Source organism: Cuculus canorus, chromosome 4 (genome assembly GCF_017976375.1).
Source record: "Cuculus canorus isolate bCucCan1 chromosome 4, bCucCan1.pri, whole genome shotgun sequence".
Taxonomy (NCBI): Eukaryota; Metazoa; Chordata; class Aves; order Cuculiformes; family Cuculidae; genus Cuculus; species Cuculus canorus.
Genome location: NC_071404.1, coordinates 65,168,803 through 65,186,434, shown reverse-complemented (window position 1 = coordinate 65,186,434; position 17,632 = coordinate 65,168,803). Strand labels below are relative to the sequence as shown.

The 17,632-nt window shown below is 42.8% G+C and overlaps 1 protein-coding gene across 3 annotated transcripts in view; it reads left to right on the top strand.

Annotated features, from left to right (window-relative positions):
• Positions 1-818: 818 nt before the first annotated feature.
• The window catches only part of SMAD1 (SMAD family member 1), a 56,618-nt gene continuing 39,804 nt past the window's right edge, over positions 819-17,632 (top strand). For 2 of the 3 annotated variants that reach the window (XM_054065141.1, XM_054065140.1), the window contains exon 1: positions 1,128-1,292. The gene's annotated coding sequence lies outside the window, so the exon portion shown is untranslated. Of the gene's footprint in view, positions 1,073-1,127; positions 1,293-17,632 lie in introns of those variants that run through there. The other variant, XM_054065142.1, reaches the window with a different exon arrangement.

Genomic DNA, 17,632 nt, shown 5'->3' with positions numbered 1-17,632 from the left:
TGCAAACACAGTTCACATTCATTTCAGGAGAGCTGTAGGGGTGAGGCTTCATTACTGTATATCTGATTGCACAGGGAACCTCACTACAAGAAGGATGTTGAGGCTCTGGAGTGTGTCCAGAGAAAAGCAGCAACAAAGCTGGTGAAGGGGCTCCAGAACAGCTCCTTGCGAGGAGTGGCTGAGAGAGCTGGGGTTGTTTAGCCTGGAGAAGAGGAGGCTGAGGGGAGACCTTATTGCTCTTTACAACTACCTGAAAGGAGGTTGTGGAGAGGAGGGAGCTGGCCTCTTCTCCTAAGTGACAGGGGACAGGACAAGGGGGAATAGCCTCAAGCTGTGCTACGGGAGGTTCAGACTGGATATCAGAAAAATTTTTTTCACAGAAAGGGTCCTTAGACACTGGCAGAGGCTGCCCAGGGAGGTGGTGGAGTCACCATCCCTGGAGACATTTAAAAGACGAATAGACGAGGTGCTCAGGGACATGGTTTAGTGGCAGATAGGAATGGTTGGACTCGATGATCCAAGAGGTCTTTTCCAACCTGGTGATTCTATGATTCCATGAACATCATGCACTTCAGCAGGTTTACTTGCATAAATTAGGAGTGACTGCAGCAGCTCCTATGGCCGGGATGAGATCTGCATGTACGGTACCTGCGGACAAAGGGTGGTCTGTTATCGGGAGCTATTGCAGCAATTACTTCAAAATTAAGAATAAGACCAAGTCAGGCGGCGAACCGCCTGTAAGCAAGAGGCGGGAAGGAACGCAGTTCAATCACAGCGCTGCAGGAATCAACTTTAATTGCAAATCTTGCAGTACATGCGGAGCTTTCCTTAAAGCCCCGGCAACCGGAGCATCTCGGCCGCTCTCCAGCGGGTAAAGCTGCGCCTTTCAAACCTCCGCCAGCCCCGAGAGCCTCCCAGCAAACGTGGCCGGGCCCTTGGGACTAAGGCACCGGGAAGAGGAGGAAGAGGAGGAGATGGAGGGAGGGGAATAAAACCACTCCGGCTCCGCCGCGCTCCGGGCGCAGCGCTCCTAGCGGGGCGGCGAATTTGGAGAGGATCCCTTGCCGGGCCGGTGCGTGTGTGTGTGTCTCTCTCTCGCTCGCTCTCTTTCTCTCTCTCTCTCTCTCTCTGTGTGTGTGTGTGTGTGTGAGTGAGCGGCGCTGGCAGCGGGGCGAGCGGCGGCTGGGCGGCTCCGACTCGCTGACGCCGCCGAGACCGGATCGATCCAGGCGCGGGGGCTGCTCAGCCGGGATCGGGACCCCCCACCCCCCTTCCTTGCCGCCCGGCACCCGGTAACAACTTTGCATCCCCTCGCTTCTCCCCGCCGTGCCTGCTCCTCCGGACTCCCCTCCCGGCTCCATCGGGGGGGCCCCAGGGGGGTTTGGCTCCCCTTTCCTCCTGCGGGGGCTCAGCTCTCCTTCCCCCCCGGGTCGTCGGCTGCTTTTCCACCCTGGGGGACTCAACTCTCTTTTTTCCGGAGGGGGTCTCAGCTCCCCTTTTCCCGGAGGGGCTCAGCTCTCCTGTTTCCCCCGGAGGGGCTCAGCTGCTTTCTCCCCCGGGGTCTCGGTTCTCCTTCCCCCCGGGGTGCTCGGCTCCCTTTTTCCCCGTGGTTTCGTCTCCCCTTCCCCTCCGGAGGGGCTCAGCTCCCCTTTTTCCTGGGGGGGCTGCTCAGTTCTCCTTTTCCCGGGGTGCTCCGCTCCGCTTTTTCCCCGGGGGCTGCTCAGCTCTCCTTCGCAGGATGCGGGGGGGAGCGCTGCTTTGCTCTCCTATTCCCCGCATGATGGCTTCCCTCCGGCAGCCCCGGGGAGACGCAGGGCTGCTTCCCTGCCGGCCTCTCTCCCCTCCCAAGTTCGTGGGTAGGTGCCTGGTCGGGCCCATGGGAGGGAGAACCCTTCCCTCCGCCACCAGCCCGGTCCCCGTCCAGCTCCCATTTTCCCCCTCGGAGTCCGCCCGACCCCGGGCAAGTCCCCTCTTTTGTTTTTTTTTTTTGGCTTAGGGGGAAAAAAGCCCCTCTCCTCCTCCCTCGGCCCATCCCTCTCCCTGTCCGGTTAGTGTGTGTGTTTTTCTCCCTTTCCTTTCTTCCTGCAGCCCCTTCCCCTCCTTTTTTAATGACAAATCTCTGCTTGGAGGTCAAGGAAAGTTCACTTAATTTTTTTTCTCCTCTTATTAGAAGGTTTGGATGCATGAGATCTTTCCCCTCCTCGATACAGTTTCTTCGTATACTACAGCCAAATAATCTTATCCCGAATATAGATCTTTAAAGCTTATTAAAATTTACTGGTGTGGAAATATTCAGTCATGCATTCAAAAGGATCTGGGCCAAATCCTGATGTTTTTTCTTTCTATAAACTGAAGTCAGTGGGAGTTCTGCCTGGGAAAGGGTTGCTGGGCTTGCTCTTTTGTTAGTAGATCAATCTGAAGAAGATATGCATGCTGACCTTATGGATTGCTTTTACAGTATATGAGTAATTAGACTCTCTTCTGAAAAAGAATTACAATTTTGATGTATTTCAGGGGAAAAAATGATGCTCACTGCATGCAAAAAAAGATATCAGCTTTAGTCGTGGAAGGAGGGGTATTGTTAGATCCAGGTGGGGAGGAGGAGAAGTAAATGTGTATTTCAGATACAGGCAAATGGAAAAGATCATTGTGCGAAACATGTCAGTGTTTAATGGATGTCAATATTTAAAGATACCGCATCTCGAAGCTAACATGCTGAGGAAAAAGCTGTATTTCAAACACATCACAGCGGATTGCGTGCAAAAGAGGTTTGAACCGAGAAGTTGAAAGAGAAAACTTTGATTTTTACCCCCTGAATATGTGTGTTTTTAAGCAGCACTCAAGAATAAGACTGAAGCTGAAGCTAGCCCAGTCCCCAGAGACCACTTCTCTTTGCAGGCGTGTGTCTGTAATTCTGCTGATCTTCATGGGGCTGACTGTCTGCACCTTGTCCTGTCAAACAATAGGAGCAAATCATGTGAGGGAGCCTGGGGTATTAACTCTGACTTAATTTTTCTTTTACTTGTCAGTGGTTACTCTGTCGAATTATGGGATAAGAGTTCGTTAGTTGCAACTGATTAATACTTGTTTCAGTTTTTTGCTTTTGGATGGAAGAGTGGTGTAATGAAGCTTTTTAGAGGTTCTCATTGGATGTTAGTGCACGTTTTGAGTGCTAGCTTGTTTACTGGGACTGGAAGAGCATCAGTGTGAAAATGAAAGATATCTAGCACTTTTTTAAGTTCTTGCTCTGGTCTTTGGGGTGAAATCTTGCGGTTTACTTCAGGCTGTAAGTAGGTGCTTCAGAGAAATTTCCCTTGATTTGGGCGATTCAGAAGGCTTCCTCAGCTACAAGACAGGATCAGTTCAAGGTGTGATCAGGTTACCCTGAGGGTAAGGATTTGTCCTTTCTTCGGTTTTGACCCCATCAACTATTGGGTATGTAATCAAATACATTTTTTCTTACTCTGTCCTGTTCAACTTGCCTTTTTGTGTACCCTTGAAGATGTGATGATCCAATACATTTGAGAAAAGTGACTGAATAAACAAACAAGAGATCTCTCTGTATAAATATTAACTATCAAATCCAGTGTTTGAAAGCTGATGAGTTTAGTGTTTGCTTTTCCTCTGTAGTTTGGACACTAAGTAAAGAGCTGAACATAAAGAAAAGCAATACAAAGGTTAGTGAAAGTACTGCTTGTGTTTCTGAATACTGGGAAATAATTCAGATTAAATGATGAGTTTCTTTGCTCAGTATAAAGATTTAAACTTAAAAAATGAAGAGTTTGCCTATTGCCTATAGCCAGTATTTGCTCTGTGAAGCCCAAGTTGTGTGTGTAAAATAAAAGCTCATTTGAGTAGTCTTACAAGCCTAATGGAGGCATCATCTCAGCTTTATAAATAATGTAAGTTGTGTATAATGTGGAGTCCCCAGAGACTGCAGAGAAAGCATCATTACCAGCCTTTTCAACCTGCTGGAGATCTTAAATTGATTTACAGCACTGAACTGGTGCAAAATGATACATCAGGATGACATGGGGTCAACCTGTAAAAGTCTATGATGTGAGCCCGTTAGTTCAGTCATCATAATTAAACCATACTATAAGGGAAGCAAAGCAAGTGTCTGTGACATGTCCTATTGTGCTTCAGATATGGGTGGTTTAAGAATCAAATAAAAAGAGCACTGTGTTTATTATTTAAGTTATGCAGAGAGTAGTTGAAATTAAAGTTTCTGGCCCCGTGAAGAATAAATACTGAACTAATTCAGGTTGACTCTTAACCTTTTTCGTGCAGTCATTAGCAAGTGAAATAGATGAAGGCATGTGCAGCTTGGAGGCGTGTCTGGGGGAAGTGACTGGGAGTGGATATCTCTGAATTTTATATATCCTTTCTCAAGCCTCAAAATGAGCTAGACTTCACTTGCAGACTGTGCTGTTGCGTATCAAAGGGACAAAAAGGCGAACAAACTAATGGTTTGGTGTGGTTTTTTTTCCTAGTCTTTTTATTCTGCTGAAGTTTGCAATTGCCTGTTGCAGTGTTCCTGCAGATTTGAGTTCTTGAGTAAGACTGAGCATCTTAGTCATATCTTGAAATATATGACCAAACTAATTTTAGAACAGAGACTGTAATTTTGAATATGTGTTGGCATAGGTTGCTCTACTTTTCTTAGGGAAGGCAGCTGTGCCTTCACATTCATGTTTCTGCACTGAATAGCTTAGAAAGTAGCACACCACAAATAGTAAAGCATTTATTATGTATTAAACAACTTAGATCACGCTGGTTCTGCTGATAAAATCACTGCGAAGTGTGCTGGGAAAATCCTGCTGAAAATCCTTTTTATTCCTTCTACTCCTCAGTGTGCTGCTGGGTGATTTGGAGGCTTTGCGTGTATTAGTGGTTAAAACCAACCTCATACCTGGATTGGTGTGAACTCTGCACTGCATCTCCTGAGCTTCTCTCAGGCAAGAAAGAAATACCTCTTATTTTTAGTTACAAATGTAACAAAAAAAAAATAATTCTGAGGGACACAAGATAAGCGAGGAAAATGAATAGTCTGTAGTGGTGAGAGATACATTAGTCTCCAGGTTCAGCTGCTTCTCAACAGAATGGGCTTTAGCACAGGTGCTTTCTGAGTGTGTCAGGTAAAAGAATAAAAAGCTCACTTTGGGGTGCAGTGTCTTATAAAATGTGGATATGGAGCTGTCATGCTGTTCAGTGCATATGAATAAATGAAACTACTGTACTGAAGTGAGCCATAAAATCTATGAAAATGAAAATCAGGTTTCACAAATTGCGTTATGTGAAGCAGTTACACTACTTTTTTTTTTATTTTATTTCTGGTTTAGATTTTAATGAGAAATTTGCCTAGCTGTGCTGTCAGAGTGGGGAAAGGCCTGTCCTGCTTATAAGAGCTTTGCTTGTTTCCCTCTTAATATCTGCAGACTGGTATTCTTCCACTGGCCTTTTTTTCTGGGTTATAACAGCATCTCAAAAAATTGAATGCATATAAGTCTTAATGAAGATATGTGGTTCCTAGAAGTTGTCAAGTGCACTGAACAGAAAATTCAAGTTTAAAACACGACCACTAAATTGACAAATGTGGCTTGAACTGCAGGTGACTTCAAGGCTCATGTGCGCAGGCGTCTTGCACTTCTCTAGTGATTTTGCATGAGCTAAGATGGAGTTACTTTAAAACAACATAGAGGATTTTTAAGTTAGGACAGTGGTTTACACTTGGCATGGGAAATAAGTTATTTTAAATTGATGCTTTTTAATTGATAAGAGTTGTATCTGTGGAGGCTGTTGTACAACTATTTCCATTAGAATGTCACTGTTCTTCAAGATTCAGGAACACCAGGGAAAATGTTAGATTTGGCCTTTTGTGAAGGGTTTTGCAGAGGATGGATTCAGCGGTGAGGAGAAGGATGCTTTTGGCTCCTAATGGCTACCACAAAGATCTGTACCCTCCTCCTCAGATAAATGTTAATTTGTATTACAGAAGCTTTTCAATTTTCTGTGTATTTGAGTTGGAGCATCTTTGTTTTTTAACAGGATAAAGAAGCCAAACATTTTGTAAAATAAGCAGGCTAAATTCAAGGAATGCAAAGCATTTTTCAACATGAACCCAGATTTTAGAGGATCTCTTCCTGCTTCGGTTTTACACCTGCGTGTGTTGGCTTTGGAGGTGCCTCTTAGTTGAACAGGAACAAAAATGGAGCACGCTATTTCTGATTAGACTGGGTGAGGTCAAGTGTTCAGTGCACGTAAGGCTGAACTCTGCTGAGTTGTGTAGCCGAGTCCATTTTTATGTGGTTTTGTGAAGGAGGGAGGATGTGTATAAGGTCCTGTGGCTCTGGAATTGCTTTGGGGGAAGTGTTGCACAGCTGTGTGACCAATGTACTGTCCCCAGTAGTGCCACTTTGTGTGTGACATGGTTGCTGGCTTGAGCCATCATTAAATTATGAAGGATCTTCTATGAGCATGGATCCCTTTGCTCGGCTGTACTCTTGTTGCAAGTGCTGCATCTTGGGAGACAGTGTAAAAGCTGACTTTAGATTAAGAGTTGAAGCTTTTTTTTGCTTTTTTTTTTCCTCTAGACTTCCCAGTGCAGGGAACCCGACCAATACAGCTTTTCTGGACGCTTGCACAATTCAGTCATCCTAACTTAGCTCTGTAATTGTTGTGAACAATATGTCACTTTTAATTCAAATATGGGGTATCCACTTGAGGGAGTGATAATGGAATAGATGTCATCAGTCTTTGTCATTTTGTTCTTCCCTCACCCTTTCCCTAGCATGCACAGGTGAAGTCTGGAGTACGAGGAGGAAACTAAATTATTTTTAAACTTGCCTTTATACACGTTGTCATTACAATTAGGCACTGTTCAAAGCAGTTATCATCCGAAGGCAACTATTATGTCGATTTAGCATGTAAGCAAATCATTAATGTGGTTCACCAGTATTTTCTGAAGCATTTTTTCATATTTCTGTGCTTGTAAAGGGAATGCTCTTCCCAACATGGCAGCAGATGAGACTGTCTGAATAAGTCAGTATAGACAGTCTGAATTATAGCACTTAGTGGTAGTCAGAAGTATTTAGCTTGCAAGTTTTTGTCATTAAAATCATTAAAATGCTAATCCACATCAAAGCGATCTGTGCAGCGTATCAATCCAATATTGGGTTACTTGGAAAGAAGTTACCCGTTAAAAAGGTATTACAGTACTAAAGTGATTATAGACAGAATTGTGAGGGTTTTCAATGTCTCCTTGCTTCTGTCCCCAGCACGGGTATAAGAATCATGTCTGCACTCCAGCTTTGACTGATGGACCTACTTCATGTACTCGCAAATGTGGCTAGAAGGGAAGCTGAAAATGTATCCTCTTAAAACAGATTTTGTGTGTGAGTAGAAGTTGCGTTTCAGGATTTACAGTGTTAGAGTTTCCTCTACAGAGGTTGCAAGACTGATGTTTGAAAACTTGTCTAGCTAGATGAAAGCAAAAAAAGCATGTGTGCACTCAGAACTGACACTTGACACTTATGTAACAGCCTAAAAAGTTTTTTATGAATGCAGGGAAACCTTTACCTTCAGCTTGCTTGGGACGTGCAGTGACTATAGTTTTTTTCCTCACTGTGTTCAGTATTGGGAATCGGTATCTCATTCTTCTCTGTTTACTTGAAAGTTATTTTCTGGTGATATTTTTCTTAAATTCAGGCTTCTGATTGCAAGCATTTTAGGGCATTGACACTAATAGTAGCATTCTCTCTGGCGTAGTGTGATGAAACTGCGGCGTGAGACTCTTAAAGATACTCTGTTCATGCACTGGTGTGTATGTAGAGTTATTCACACTTGACAGGTATGCTGTGTGCGCATGGGCACATAGGAACGCCTACATTAACATTCACTGCTGTTGAAAGTTAAATTATTTGGATCAGATAAAAGTACACTAAACCTATATATAATTGAGAAGTGCCTGTAAATTTATGAAGGTGTGCGCATGTAATAACTATTTATATATAAATACTTAAATGCTTCTTAAATGCTTGAAAGCATGAAATCAATTTTAGTTAAAGATGAAGTAAATAACTGGAGAATCATGTTGCAACAAATTGTGGCTTCCATTTAAATGTGTTTCTGAGGGCGATAGGAGGAGGAAGCATCTGCTGTTTGGTCAGATGCTGTTAATAAGCTGCATATTTGACTTTATTCTACTGATACATTTCACCTTTGTGTCTGTTAGGTTTCATTTGGATATCATTGTGGGAGGAATTAATGCAATGTCCTTGCTGTCTTGCTCTTCTCTTATTAATAAGGACTTCCATTCAGCTGACATGTCGAGTGACAAAATATGTGGCTTGTAATGAGCTGTATTTCCTAAGGCAGCGCAAGAGGGTTCTCAGAAATTTTCTCCTAGATAAATTTAGAAGTATGTGTGAGAGTTCGGAGGTGGCGTGGAACTGACATCTCCTGCTCTTTCCCTTGATGGTTTAATTCTCTGTGGTGTCCCTGTATATTAGAAAGCTGGACAATGGCAAAAGTGCACAGGTTGAGGTTTTTTGTTTTTTTAACTCTTTTTCCTTCTTTTATGTCTGTTCTTCCCAAGATGTTGCAAAACTAACTCTGCTGGTGTTTTGTAGGACAAAATTGTTGCTTGCTGTTGGCCCACTGTCTTTGTTCCAAGGGTGTCTGAGCTGTGTGGTATAAAACAAGAAAGCTGCTTCCACGTTAGGCCACTGGCATCTGCTTAAGAGTGCTGGTTCTGCTCTCACATCCTGAAAAACTACTTGAACTGCCTCATCAATGAATCACAGTTCTGTTTAATGAAAGATCTGTCGCTTGATATCTAAATGCTCCATTGTGAAATTTGATGTATTTTTACCACTGTTGTGGTTTCCTGACCAAGATCTAGTTTGGGGAAGGTGGTTTTGGTTTGGTTTTATTTTAACCTACGTAGGACTTTCTCTCTTCAGGTTCGTACAACCACAAGTTGTCTCATTTTTTTTTTCCTGTTGACCTTACTCAATGTAGACTAAAATAAGTCCATCCATCTTGGTTTTGCAAGGCTGGGAGACAAACACTAGGTGAATGTGACAAAGGTTAGTCGTGGTTGCTTAAGCTGTCCAGTGCTATAGTGGTAAGCATGGTATGAGAACCTCTGTAGATCAGATTCTTTCAGTAGCCCACAAGCAGTGAAAAAAGAGGTGGAAAAGTGGCTTCGTCACCAGGGCTGTGTGTGAAGCAAGGTGACACTGATGAGGATGAATGACTTGCATTTTAATGGAAGGGAGCCATACATGAAGCCAAACTTCAAGAGTAGAAGCAGTGAAGGAAGGATGAGTGAGGCAACTTTGAAAATTTGCAGAGGGATTATTTCTCATAGTGTTTTTCTATGATTTGCTTTCTGCTTTCCCTGATTTGGATTTGAAATTCTTAAAAGAAGTGTAGTAAGATCACAGACTATTTTAAATAGGACTTGGTGAAGTGATCAAAGTCAGGGAAACAGTGATCTGATTAAGATTTTCCTCATAGTTTCATATGAGAGTCTCTTCCTTGTAGAATTCTCCACAAATCTGTCCTCTGTTGAAATGTATGTGTTTTTTATTAACATCACTGAATCTCTTCAGTTTGACACTTTAAAAATTTAAACAGTTCTCTCGAGACTCTGCCTATGCAGAGTAGTGCTCGGTCCCTACCTCTGTCTCCTAGCACTTGATGTAATTTTGTGTTTGTGCTGAGGCAAGCAGAGCTCTATCCAGTTTTCCTGACCCAGTTGATTTTCTGATGTGGACCAAAATCTTCTTTTCAAATGATTAGCAGGTGGTTGTTTTGAGAACTTTACATCACAGGATGGTTGAGATTGGAAGGAACCTCTGGAGGTCATCTGGTCCAACCCCTTGCTCAGGCAGGGCCACCTAGACTGGCCAGGACCATCTCCAGACAGCTTCTTTTTTTCCAGTTGTATGAAAACAGCATTATTGTTTTGTCACAGCAATGATGAAAGTAGATTTGAAATTTACCTACACCTTCTTATAGACCTGACAACATGTAGGTGATGGCTTTAGGGATTGTTAGATGCATAATATGATTACACTGGTTTAACTTCAAATGTGTAGTTTTTCAGGAATCTCAAGCACAGCTAAAGCGTGTGTTTCCCTGCACTGGAAGGGAAGAGGGGGATGAGGGAGACAAAGACTTGACTTGTGTAAATTTACTGAGGTCTTACCATGAATCTCCAATGTTCAGGACTGGAGTTTCATCTCCCTTCATGCAGTCTCTTGATCTTTTGTCCTTTCATCAGACACTTATCCCTTTTAATCAGAGAGGACAGGGAGAGAGAGAGAGAGGGAGGGATGGATGGATAGATAGATAGATAGATAGATAAAGCAGACATTGGTTATGCCTTCATGCCTGTTAAATGCAGTGACAAAGTATACTATTTTGAGAAATGTGAGTTTTGAACTTGCTGAATGTCTTGGAAAACCTGGCTTACATGTAGATTGCTGTCTTGGCTATTATGTTTTCCTGTTTTGCATATTTGCCCACTGCTGGCATACTTAATAACAGGCTTTTTATTATCCTAGCATCAGTGTCAAGTGCTTCCACTTGGATTTAGTAGCTAAACAAAAACTCTTTGTCTTTATTAACTTAAAAACTTAAGATAATGTAGTTACAGTTTCTGTAATGTGTAATTTCATCTGGAAAATCTTGTATAAATATTCTTAGTTTATAACTCTATTGTGTACGGTATTTTGGGGCAGATAGATATGAAATCATTGGGTGTTTTTGTGAACGAAAACTGCTGTCTAGTTATCTGGAGCAGAAGATGGGTAGCAGAGGGGGATCGAAGTGCTTGCAGAAACACTCGGTTATTCAGTACTGGCTGGGGCAGAGCTCATTGCTCTGGGGATGAGATGAGGTTCTGCAAATTGAAGTACTCATCTCTAGCTGTTAGCAATCCTTGTCCTGGGTGTAATTTAAAATTAGGAGAATGGAAGCTCTGCAAGATGGAGAGAACTCTTTTAAAACAGTCTGGCTCCTCTCAACCCCAGCTGCAGATTTCTTCGCAGATGCTGGGTGGTTGACTCTTGTGCTCGTCCTGCTCTGAGCTGATCCAGCTGTTCTGCAGAACAGTTTTTTTGTTGTTGGTTTTGCCACGGTAGGAAGGTGAATTGGCTGACAGAGCGTAAGCAGAGAGGAAGGGTTGTTGGAGTATCAAAGCTGGCACGAAGGAGTAAAGGAAAATTTTTTCTCTTTGGGTGGGAGCAAGCTGCTAGAGCTACTCATCTGCTTGTGGACCTCTAGCAGCTGGCCCAAGGCAGCTGCTGGAGGTAGCCAGTTGTAAACTGTACTGTAGTCCTCCCAGATGAAGGCTTCCTTAACATGCTTGCCAAGGAAAGGTCTGATTTACAGGTCTTTTCCCAGATACTTCTGTTGGTGATTAGCATGGTGAGGTTTGACTGCCAACAGTCACGTCAATCACAAAGCCCCAGTGTAGTTACATTGCCAGCAAAACGACAATGATTAATGATACACCATATCTTACAGGGGTGAGGGAGGATTGGGTGGGAAGGAACACTTAGACAAGGTTTTCTGGTCAAGTGCTGTTTTGCTGGTATAAACTGCAAGCTATATTAAAAATGTTTTTCTAGTTTAATCCAGCCGTAAGAGCAGAGCACATCTAATATCTATATGCACGTTCTGTATGAGACAGGACAAATGTTTTTCCTCATGGGGAAAGGAATGTCCTCCAAGTTTACCTTCCTTTCTTCTTTAGAGGATGAAATTGAAACAACTGGCAGACCATGTACTGTTAGCAGCATTATCAAGAAATTAGTGAAAAGTTAAATATTTAATCCATTAAAATCTCTCCTGTAAAAGCAGGCTGGTGTTATGAGAAGTTGTTGCCAGTGAGTGCAGTTAGGGCACCTGAAGCTAATAGGTGTGGGAAACCTAATGCACTGCTTTCCTGGGTTCTGCAGTACTGCTGATGTCACTTGACATTTTTGACTTTCCGTCTGCTTTTCCCAAAAGAAATTTGGAAAGCACTTGTTTTAGTGGTATATGGTAAATGTGCTTCAAACCTCTTTTTTTGTGTTACTGCTAGGTATTTAACATCTTCAAGCATCTGTCATAGTGATAGATTTCTTAACTTAAAGGAATTAGACTATCTACAAGTTTTAAGTATAAGCTTTAGGTATTTTCCCTAGTGGCAGTGCTGGAGCGAGGTTCTCGCTGAATTCCCTTCCTAGCCTTCTGCAATGCCAAGGAACTACCCGGACCCTTGGACCCTCGGGAACCCGAATGTATTTTTTTTTTTTTTTTTTTTTCCTTCTGCCTTGCCTACAGACCTCTGAAATTTTGTTCTATGTGGAAAACATCACCTAAAATAACTGGCATAAACACTCCAGGGCAATTTACTACAGTTTCCTGGATAACTGTTCCCTTTGCCCTTGTCCCTGCTAGTTTATCAGCTGCGACTCTGGCTTATGGTCAGACTCACTGCATCTCTTGTGGTTTGTGAACTGGGAGCAGTTGAGAACTGGGAATGCTGGCGGCAGGCTGCTTTGGCTGAAGTCTGGTAATGCTGAATGAAGGCAGGTTTCCATCAGAGCTTTGCCTAGCTTCGTGCCTGTCCTGACTTAGGACACAAGGGCTCACAGTCTTCAAGGCCAGCCAGTAGTCAGGGTCCTTAGAGCCTAAAGGCTTATTATCATGAGAATCGGGGAGTACTGGTTTCAGCCCCACAATCAAAGGCTTCTAGATTGCCAGCTTAAAGACAAGGAGTCTGAAATCTTTGTGTGCCTTTTTTGTGTGCTGGCTTTCAGCCTAGAAGTAAGTAGTCTTGGAAAGCTTCAAGTCCTGGAAGCTCATCCTTGCAGTCTTACTTTGTGATGTATTTGGGGCTTGGAGTCCTTCTGTCCTCTGTGCTAGGACAGCTATCACTGTTTTGCCCAGTAGCAGGCAGCAGTGGAAAATTTGGGAAGCTTTCTGGCTGTTTTAGCTAGCCTGCTGCTGACCCAGCAGAGCATGTGGTGTTCGGGAAATACTGTGTTTGGGTGTCTCAGTACTGGTTTTAGTGTCTCATACTGTGTTTTGGTGTCTCAGTACTGGAATTTTGTAAAACCTCAATTTTGAAACTTTAAACTGGTCTTGGAAAATAATGGTGGAGTGAATAAAAAGTTGCCTTGATACCCTGTGCAGACTCATATCGGCTGTGTTAATAAAAAAGAGATTGCAGATAAGGAAAGGGTACTGAGTAATCGTTTGAGGCTTGATGTCTCTTCCAAAATCATAAAATCCTTACAAATAACCAGAGGATCAGATAAATAGATCACAGCCATTTACTCATTTTAAAACTTCCGTATTCCCAGTAAGCAATGTAGGAGGATATCTCTCACTTCCTTTCAAGCTATGTGGTTCCCAAGTGCTGTATGAGTTATCGATTCCTATCTGTGGGTTGAAGCCTTTGTACTAAACCCTCCAAAGCCTTGATCTCAGGAATATGAGAAACAAGTTTGATGTGAGATTCTGCAGATGTTCTGGCGCAGGGCTGTGACAGCAGCTTTTACCTCATCCCACAGGTTTTTTGGATCTCTCTGCCTCCTCACATATAGGCACATCCTTGTTGTGTGCTTTTAGAAGGGGAAAATGGTGTCTGTGACTTCTGGTCTGTGCTCTGCTGTTCCCTGTTGGCAGTAGTTAGGAGGCACTTCTGTTGGCTGTGATGAGTGGACTGGTGCTGGCACGTGCCCTAGTCTCAGCCCCGGTGCCTTGATCCTCTGGGCTCTCGCAGTGGTCATTGGTTCTTGCTTATGGCGGGCTGCCTCTGGCCAAGTGTCTTACTGTCCTCTTCCTCCGTATCGTGGAAGTGTTGCCTGGCATAATGGCACATTCTCTCACTGAGCTGTGTTGATGCCGTCTTGCCAGCAAAAGTTTTGTGCCGGGGGTCACTTCTCTGGCTTCCTTTGTCTAATACTTGCCTCTTAATCAGTAGCTTTCAAGAGTCTTGTTCTCTACTTGTTAGCAGAAGAAGCTGAGGCTCGGCATGAGGACGCAGCTTGCCCAAGGGAAATGGGAGTTGTGTCTCCTGAGCAGCAACCTCAAGACTCTTCGTCACAGTGCTCCTTCGGTTGACAAGGTTTTACAGGCTTACGTATGGCAGGGAAAAATTGCACTGACAGCAAATTCAGTCACAGTTAGTAGATGTCTTTGGGTTAAAATGCTCTTGACAACAGAGCTTTTGGTCTTCGTTGGTGAGCTGACTGTCACCTGGAAGGCTGTTGGTTTCCAACCACAATAACATTCAATACCTGTTTTGTTTCAAGTATGCCTGCCAGTTCAGGGGAAAGCTAGTGCTCCTAATGCCTGGTCTTCAGCTGAAACAAGAATTGTTCCTTTGGTTCTGTTGAACAATTGGATGAAAACGCTTTTAAAAGCAAGAGACCGTGTAAACACCTTTGTAGTTGTGTGTCAAAATTTATTCTTCCACCAGTACAGTTTTTAATATTGGTGAAATTGTACTCTGTTCTAGGATTACATTGTGGTATAGCTGAAGGCAGTTCAAGTTTTGTGTAGGCAAGCTCAGACTTGTACCTCACATGGCCTTGATCAACCTAGATCTGTGTTTCCTGGTATGTTTTAAACACAAACCCAAAGCTTTCTTGACCTGATCTTGGGAAGATTGCTATAAATTTGTGTTTGCCTGTAAGTTGTAATCTTTAAATAGTCTCATTTTCTTGTGTGTAATTTGAAAGAGCATATCTAAACACTGTGATCTTGGCTCCCTCCATTTGTAAAGAGTCTGGTGAGTACGGGTGGCTTGACAAATATCAAGATCCTGTCAGGGAATTTCTCCTCTGATGTGGTAGCAGAGCTGCTGCTCACTGTCCTGGGGACCAGGAGGACTGGGTTTTTGTGTCATCTGAAGTCCACTCCTGGTTGTCAGAAGGCCTCTAATGGCTTGCTGTAATTAAATGATGTTTCATTGGACAGTGGAAATCTGGCACATCTTGATGTTTGTTTCTGGCTTGTATAAACTTGGCTTGGAAAGCTGCATCATCTCTGAACACTTTCTCTGTCCAGGATGGTAGTTGTGAATTGCAGGACACTTCACATAATTTAACATCGAACTTTTGCTCTGCCTTTTGACATTTTAAAGACGTGATGAAGATGCAGTCTTTTAAAGGTCCTCTAATGGCAAAAAAAAAATACCTCCTTAGTTTTTGCAAATAAGGCAAAAATGAGGAAAGCTAGAGGAATCCTTTAAAAAGTGTGCATCTCATGAAATCCATTTAAATATCTTAAGTATTGGCAAACTGAGGAGTCTATTCTTATTTTAAGTGTATAAATGGTAGGTGGGGACTAATCTGTTTAAAGATTTATTTATTTTAATGACATTCCTTTCTTCTGGATTAATTTTCATTAGTTTATTCTGCTTTGCTGAGGCTTGACCTAATAACACTTTTACTAGCGAATAAGTAATTTTTCTTCCTCAGTTTTTGTTGTCTCGTGCTTTGGTGAAACATTCTGCTTTAAAGCTGGGGATCTTGAGCTGTAATTTAACATCTTTACTTAATTTCTGATAAATGAGGTCTGGGTCGCAGTCTTTAGAAGTGGTTTAATGCAGCTGATGTAACTGCACTGGTGCATGCTCTTGGTAGAATGAATCATTTGTAGGAGCAGTGGCTGCATAAGCTGAGCGTAAAGGGAGTGCACGTAGTGGGGTTCTCCCCTTAAAAATACAGAGCACTACTCTGGCTGGGGCTGACAAACCCCTTTCTATTATAAATCCATGCCGTCTCTGCCAGGCTGTGCTGTTCTGTGAAGACAAAACACATCTTGCATTTTGTGAGCTTTACCCAAAAATTTTGATGGCTGAGTGGTGATGGACATTTTTCTTTTTGTTTTTAAAGGTCTTCCTGTATGCTGCAGATGTTAAGTTGTAACTATGTTTTTTGGGTTTTTTTAAATCCCTGAAAGTGACCTGTGAGTAAATTTTTCCCGTCTCACCTGTGGAGGAAGTTTCTCCCGCCCTGTGCTGATGAATTGGAGGGAAATGCTTTTTTCAGCTGATAAAAAGAAATAAAATTCTGTGCCCTTCCCAAAGGAGGAATTCAACAATTGGACAAGTGGCCTGAGACCATGTGTTGGTTTGTAAAAGGATATAGTTTGTAAAGATGTTTCCTTTGATGCCTGTGATGAATATGGATGTGTTTCCGTTGGAGAGGGTTTTGATTAAATTATGCAATTAAAGCTGACCAGACAGATCTAAATATAGGAAGAGGTTTCAGTTATCCTGCCTTTGTGTGTATTAACACACCCACACAGATGGGTGTTTGTTATTGTTGTAAACAACACCTGTTTTCTAAAGACAGTTCAAAAAGTCAGGGAAGGGAATGGTCTTTGTGGAAAAAAGGGAATTATACAGAAGTTTTATGATGAAAGGGGAAAAAAAACCCCTGTTTTCCCTAGCTTTTTGACCTTTTAGAAAAGGACTTTAAGCTTACTTTAGTAGCTGGACTTGTCATAGCATCTTTATGAACATGCAATATCCACAGAGCCACGTAACCAGTTCTCTGAACTGGTCTCTAGGTTGTTCTGTATTTTTTGGGACTTGGCCCATGTCATCTAACAATGCCGACAGAGCTCCTTGAGCACCCCAGTGCTTCTAGTGTGTGGTGGACGATGTGTGGAGCTTAAATACCCCACAGAAAAAGTTAAGTGCATAAACCTTCCCCAAAGATGTACAATGAAATGCCCACTGGGATGGCTGGTAATTCATTCTGACTCGATCACGGTTTGGTTATTTCTTTTCTTTTGAATATTTTGTCTTAATTTGAGGACTTCTGTTAGAGCCTTACAGCTTGGAGAGAGTGTGAAAAATGAAGTCTCTCCTCCTTCATAGTATTTAGAAAAGAAGGCACCTCGTGAACGCTATTCTGGCAAGTTTTTTGTTTCACAGCATTGTATTAATCTTATAGGCTATTTTAGTGAAGTTCATCATTTTGTAATCCCAGCTGTGCGTGAGTTTTGTCTGAATCATCAAGTTACAGTTCCTTCCTGACTTCAGTTAAAATATTAAGTTGTGGTTTTAGAGGTAGTCTATGATAATGCATCCAATTCAGTCCAACTGCTTGCTCACACCACATCTGGGTGTACGTTTTGACATGTCTTACTTGCACTAGCCCGGGTGTGCACCAGGCTGATCTAACTTCCTGACAAAGTAAATTGTAAAACTTAGGGTTTTTTTTTTTTTTGTAGTCTTGGAAAGTCAAATGAGCATGGTGTGGGGAACAGCAGGCATTGAAGGAAGAGCTGGCAGTTTGTGACTTTGTGGAGTCTTACGTGCATCTGAATGAGGAATGAGTAAAATTCAGCAGTGCAAGCTAGAATCATAGAATGGTTTGACTTGGAAGCGACCTTAAAGATCATCCAGTTCCAACCCCCCTGCCGTGGGCAGGGACACCTTTCACCAGACCAGGCTGCCCAAGGCTCCATCCAACATGACCTTGAACACCTCCAGTGAAGTTCTCTGGGCAACCTGTGCCAGTGCCTCACCACCTTCATCATAAAGAATTTCTTCCTAATGTCTTCTAAATCTTCCCCTTCCAATTTAAAGCCATTCATCCCTCATCCTACC